Source organism: Canis aureus, chromosome 3, assembly GCF_053574225.1.
Source record: "Canis aureus isolate CA01 chromosome 3, VMU_Caureus_v.1.0, whole genome shotgun sequence".
NCBI lineage: Eukaryota > Metazoa > Chordata > Mammalia > Carnivora > Canidae > Canis > Canis aureus.
In genome coordinates this window covers 5,260,156-5,266,523 of record NC_135613.1, presented here as the reverse complement: position 1 = coordinate 5,266,523, position 6,368 = coordinate 5,260,156, and positions in this window count along the sequence as shown.

Below are 6,368 nucleotides of genomic sequence, written 5' to 3'. Positions count from 1 at the left end.
TTTGATCCAGAGTCCAGGGCCAAGGACATAGACCCCACCCATCAATGAGAGGAGTGTCTAAGAACCTGTGGCCCGCAGACCTGAAAAGGCCGTCAGCTCTAATAAGTACTTTTGTGTGATCTGGAGCAAGAGATCTTCCTCCCAACCCACCTTTTCCCTTTTGGGGGTGAGAAAAAGAATAGGATCTGTGAAAAGGTGCCCTGCAAAGCCTGCCAGCATCCCTTCTCTGGCAGATAAGCTGGCTTCCTCCTGTCCACTCGGTGTCTTGTTATTATTCATTTCATGGTATCTGAATAAGCCAGTTCATTTGAAAGGATCAGCTCATTCACCCCAGCTGCTCCCAAGTTTTTAATAAAACTTTCAGACAGGCCAGAGTGCTGGGGCACACCATTTGAGGCCTCTTTTTAGACTGGCCAACCAAACCCTTCAGAGGCGGTTTCTCAGTCCACTAGGAGTCCTTGTTGGCCGCTTGGAGTTTGTATCATCTTCTTAACTGATCTCTTCCCAATGTGCCACACTTGAGGAAGTAGTGATGAACCAATGAACAGGCAAATAAACCAAGGGAACCTCTACAGATAAGCAAATCCAATACTAGTTTTGTGACAGTAGATTCAGATCATAATTTTAAGAGGCAAGTTAAGAATTTATTTGATGGGTAGTCATATCAGGTGAGTTTAGGTAGGAAGATTTTCCAGAGAAAAAGCTTTGAAAATCCTCAGTGAAAACAACAACAAAAAAATCTTTTAAAAAAACAACAAACAAACAAACCAAAACAACAACAACAAAATTGGGCAGCCCGGGTGGCTCAGAGGTTTAGCGCCGCCTTCAGCCCAGGGCGTGATCCTGGAGACCCGGGATGGAGTCCCACGTCGGGCTCCCTGCGTGGAGCCTGCTTCTCCCTCTGCCTGTGTCTCTGCCTCTCTCTCTCCCTCTCTGTGTCTCTCATGAATAAATAAATAAAATCTTTAAAAAAAAATCACGTTGGATTTTATTTTTCAGTATAATTTGGTCCCAAGTCAACTTCACATCAGGCCACCTACTCTCTACCCCAGTTTAAGTGATAACCAGAGAGATCCCTCTCCATAAAACATCTGCAAAAGATCCACTTTCCTTTGTATCTTGATATCTCAACATTATATCACTTGATACTTGGAGTACTTGAAGTGGTTAGAAATCTTCAAGGAATTATTTTATATATTTGAATAAAACTGTTAATTATTGCATTCTGTTGTGAAGGCATGAACCAGGGAAAAGATAAAAGCATCTTTCAAATTTAATGTCCCAATTAATTAATTTTTACTTATAAAATTGGAGCCTTTGCCAAGGCTTCTGGAAGCATTATAAAAGATTGATGTCATAAAGATAAGAATTTAACTGGGTCAAGCCCAGCCATCAGATTATTCTTAATTAGGAATGAATCTCTCTATAATTTCTATAAAATTGGCTGAATAACAGACGACATACTAAATTGCTAATGTAATTCAAAGGGTATATGATTTGAAAAGGGGCTGCTCCTTTTTGCTGATTTTATCAGTGGTACTCTCTGCCCTGATTCATTCAGCAGGTTGTTGTTTATTTTCCAAGTCCAGAAAAATGTCATCTTTAATTATAGATGGTGCCCAGGACATGTATTCCCCTTCGTGCCTACTTTCAGGATTGAATGTAAAGTATTGGCCTGGATAGGAGAACATGTGCTTGTGTCAGAAGAGGCATCATTTCAAAAAGGTCACATCTGAAACTTGTTCAGTGAGTCAGCTTGGAACTTGTGGGCTGTGTGCTGTGGTTTTCAAGAATCAGAAAGGTCGATCCCTCCAGGCAATTCCAGACATTGCTGAGGAAGGTAGCTTTCATTGGGGAAAAGGGAGAGAGCATGTTTGAGAGATTTAATGTGTATCATGTCACTACATCATGGGTGAACCCCATAAATGTAATATTGAGAATACATAATATATTATCCCATTTATATGAAGTTTGATAACAAGTAAAAAACTAGGCTATGGTGATAAATATAAAAATAGTGGTTAGCTCTGGGTGGATATTACTGGGAAAAGGCGTAAGGACTTTTTTTTTTTTTTGGATTAGTGGAATGGTCTATGTCTTGATCTGAGTAGTGGTTAGACACATATACACACGCATAATTAAATATATATTTAAAATATTACATTTGTGTATTTCTATATGATTTACACATCAATACAATGACACACACATGCAAAGGCATGGTATGAAAATAAAAAGTATATGTGTCAAGCAATCCTAAATTAGTGGCTTAAGGGGCACCCGGGTGGCTCAGTTGGTTGTGTCTGACTCTTGATACAGGCTCAGGCCATGATCTTGCAGCCGTGGGATTGAGCTGCCCACTGGGCTCTGTGCTCAGCACGGAGTCTGCTTCAGATTCTCTCTCCCTCTTCCTCCCACTTGCACATGCTCTCTCTCTCTCTCTCTCTCTCTGTCTCTCTCTCTCTCAAATAACTGAATAAAATATTTTAAAAATATATAGTGGCTTGAATTCCCAATCTTAGAATAAGTATTATTTCTGCTAGGTCCTGTTTGTCAAAGTGTTCCCTAGACTTCTGCATCGGAATCAACTGGAGTATTTGTTAAAAAATACAAATTCCTGGACCTTCCCTATTATAGCTTACATACATATAATTACTGGAAAGGCAGAGGCAGGGGAACAATCTGCCTTTTCAGCAAACTTCCCATGCTGTCCTTTTATCTCCAAAAAGAAATCTTTGTTGAAGTGTATTTTTTTAAAGATTTTATTTATTTATTCATGAGAGACACAGAAGGAGAGAGGCAGAGACACAGGCAGGGGGAGAAGCAGGCTCCCTGCAGGGAGCTCAATGTGGGCCTTGATCCCGGATCCTGGGATCAGGTCCCGAGCTGAAGGCAGGTGCTCAACCGCTGAGCCCCCCAGGCGTCCCACTGAAGTGTATTTTATTTATTTATTTTCATTATTATTTTTTTTTTTTGAAGTGTATTTTAAAGGAGTGATACATGAACCACTAATTTTGTATTTCTTATTAACACTGATGGGATCATCAGAAGTATCAGTGGACTTTCTCAGTTTGGAACCAGGATGTAAGGCTGGGATAAAGAGTTATGAACCCTTTTACTGAACATAGGCCATGAGCCTTTGTTTACACCATCTCTTTTAATTCTCACAACCATGATATGAGATTATGGGACTATCATCTGCTTATTCAAGAGGTGCTAACTGAGGTTAAGCTGGATAAGTCAACATTCCAAAGTCACACCCAGAAAAGAAGGAGATACCAAGATGTGGCTGAGTCCACAGCTCAGACTTTTAGCCATTTTGCCTCCCAAACATGTAAAGCCTATGCTGTTCCAGTCTTTTGACTGGGAGAGTCCAGGGCAAGCTTCTCAAGCTAAAGGGGATCCATTCTGAGCCTTGGGGCAGGGATTCAGATGGCTTAGGAGGGGTTAGACACCAGTGTGAGAAGAGAAAGCTGAGTGGGCTCCTGCAACCCCATTCCATAGGAGCCAAGATTCAAGAAAGACTGGCTATGTACTGGATTTCAGTGGGAGAGGAAGAATAAACGTGGACAGGGAGCCTGGGGCAGGCTGGAGAGCATCTTGACTGTCGAGTCATCAGGTTCCTCTTTTCCTCTGGGCTGTGGGGGAATAATGAAGGTTCCTGAAGAGGAGCCTCAACAGCTGACACCAGGTACTAAGGGAGGTCACTCTGAGGGCAGCACTAAAAACGGATTGATGAGCCACTGCCCATGAATACTCTTGACTTTTCTCTCCACTGGGATCTTTTCTTACCTCTACTTTTCTTAATTCCTCTCCTTCCTTTTCACCATCAGGGCCAAACCCTTTTTCCAACAATATGGTTAGTCCAATCTTTCAAGAGTGAAAGTTTGTAGTGCTTGACTAAATCCTACTTTACAGAAAGCACATTCAGCTATTCAACTATGGATTGAATTGGCCTATGCATATTGCATATAATTTGATTCCATACACTTCCTTTTATGTCACTTACCTTTTTTGTTATGGGCTCTTAGGGCTATCTATTATGTTCAGATACGTAGGTAGGTGAGGTGAGCCCGTTTCGCAATATACAGATGAGTTTTCTCATTCATACACTCATTTCCCTATAAAGTGGCAAATCTTAGAAAGGGGCAATGGAAAACCAACTTTGATATGGAGTTAGCTAGGACACATTTAATTTAGCCAAAGCTTAGGTCAAATTTAGAATATCTTACACTGCTGAATTGCAATGTTGCACCTAAAGAGTGTGACAGGCCACACAGAGCTAGGGTAGGAGAGAGAGCACACCTCAGAAAGAAAGATCTTCTAAGCTAAAAGAGTGACCTATGCAAAATTTGTAATTGTAAAATCTGACCTTATGAATCACAGAGCATCATGGCTACTGGGAACATGAGCTTTTCTTATGCCTGCATCTGTCCAAATATCTTTTTTTAAAAACTCTTTCTCAGTGAAATACATTTCAGCTTTGCACTGCTTTTCTGTTCTTAAGTGCAAATGAAATTTTTGTTCATTTGTAAGCTGAGGACAGGTGGACTTCAGCATGTACACATCTCTACTTTGCCTTGTGTTCACGGCGGCTCCTCATTTCTGGAAATCACCTTTATAAACAACCCAGAAAAATTACACAACCCTCGTGTTTATTTCTCATGACCCCATTTCTCTAGGCTGAGGTAAGGGTAACTACAGCTCTTGTCCCATCAGAAGAGTTTACTGAGCCCACGATTAGTCATAAGGTTTGTGGTGTGGCAGTGAATAAACACATCTTGAATGGTCTGTTGGATAATTTACATGCACTTTCTTAGATAGTTTACCCAGCAGCGCAGCACCTTTGGAAGAAAATGAGGCTCAGACATTTGCGTGACTTGCACAAGGACAGCAGGGTGGTCAGAGAGGGTGATGCGAGGTGTAGAACAGGAAAACAAAATCAGGTGCTGGTAGAAATTAAGAACCGTGAGACAAAAATGAGTGCAAACTGAAAAGCACCTACAGGATCTAACTAAATGCAAACACAGGAGCCAAGGTGGTCGAGTGCAGCAAAACTGGAAAGTCATGCGAGTCCTGCATAGAAATCTGAATATGGAAAACAGGAAGACTTTCAGTAATAACTGTAACCATTACTGCTAGGACGTACCTGCCAGGTGCCAGCCAGTGTAGTAAGTTTGGGGCAGGGCAAGGAACAAGACGGATTTACTTTCTGCCTTTGTGGAGCTTACAGCCTTGGGGGAAATAGTTGAAAAATGACTGCCAGATAGTGAATTTTAAACTCTTACTGGTGTTGCCTTTAGGACCGCTCAGAAGGCAACAGCACAGCTGTGCATGAGAGGACCCCGGGAGTGGGACCAGTGGGGGCTCTCTCCCTTCTTCCTCTCTGGTCTCAGCCTTCCGGGGATTTGTCCAGAACTCCTATCAGGCTCCACTCCTCTAGAGCAGAGCTGCCATGCCTCAGTGTGCGCTGCCTGTGACGTGTGATCCCAGCTCCTGCCAAGACTCCAGCTGTGCTCAGCCCTCGACAGAGGAGCGCGCTGGGGCCCCAGCTCCGGCCTCCGGGTCTGGTCGCAGGTCTACGGGGCCTTAGAGACAACGGCTGCCTCCCATCCGCACGTCTGCCTCCCCCGTGCTGTACGCAGTTGTACTTCTTTTTAATAAATAGAGAAATAAGTGGATAAGCGAAACTGAGAGAATCAGGCTCATGGAAATATTTCTGTATCTTTGAAAAATGAGCCGTTTGGGTGAACTTGGCCCCAGAGGGCTGAAAATGAGTAGTTGCTCGACCATAATTAAGGCCCTCCAGAAGAGCAGCTTGGTGTTTGACTCAGAAGAGTAATTGAGCTCTGGGAGCTTCCCAGAGTGGTTTATACCAACGTTGCGGCCTTGGTCGTTTAAGGGAGATCATCGTGTAAGGCCTGCCAATCTTGCTCTAAGACTTGAAATCGAAGACTCCAGAGGTTCTAAGTGGAAACAAGTATTTCTACCGCCATACGTGGTCCTTATACTTTGATCAGTTGTTGCATTTTACCGATACGGAGTTCAGAAGCAAAGGGGACGAGATGTGCAGAGGGAGAGGCCGAAGGAGATGTGTGTACAAGGATCCTGGCTACAGTGCTTTGGGCACGGAGAGCTAGCTCACACAGCCTGAAGGGGACTGTGAACTTGGATTTCTGAATAACGTGGGGTCAAGTCTCTGCACTGAACCTTACGGGCTGTGAGATACTAGGCAACTCATGCCTTCAAGTCTCACTTGACATAAATACAGATAATAATAGAGGTCTTATGGCATAGCCTGCATAAATAATTAGAGTTGGGACAAAAGAACACACTTCAGGGAAGTAGTTACACACCCTCACTTTTTC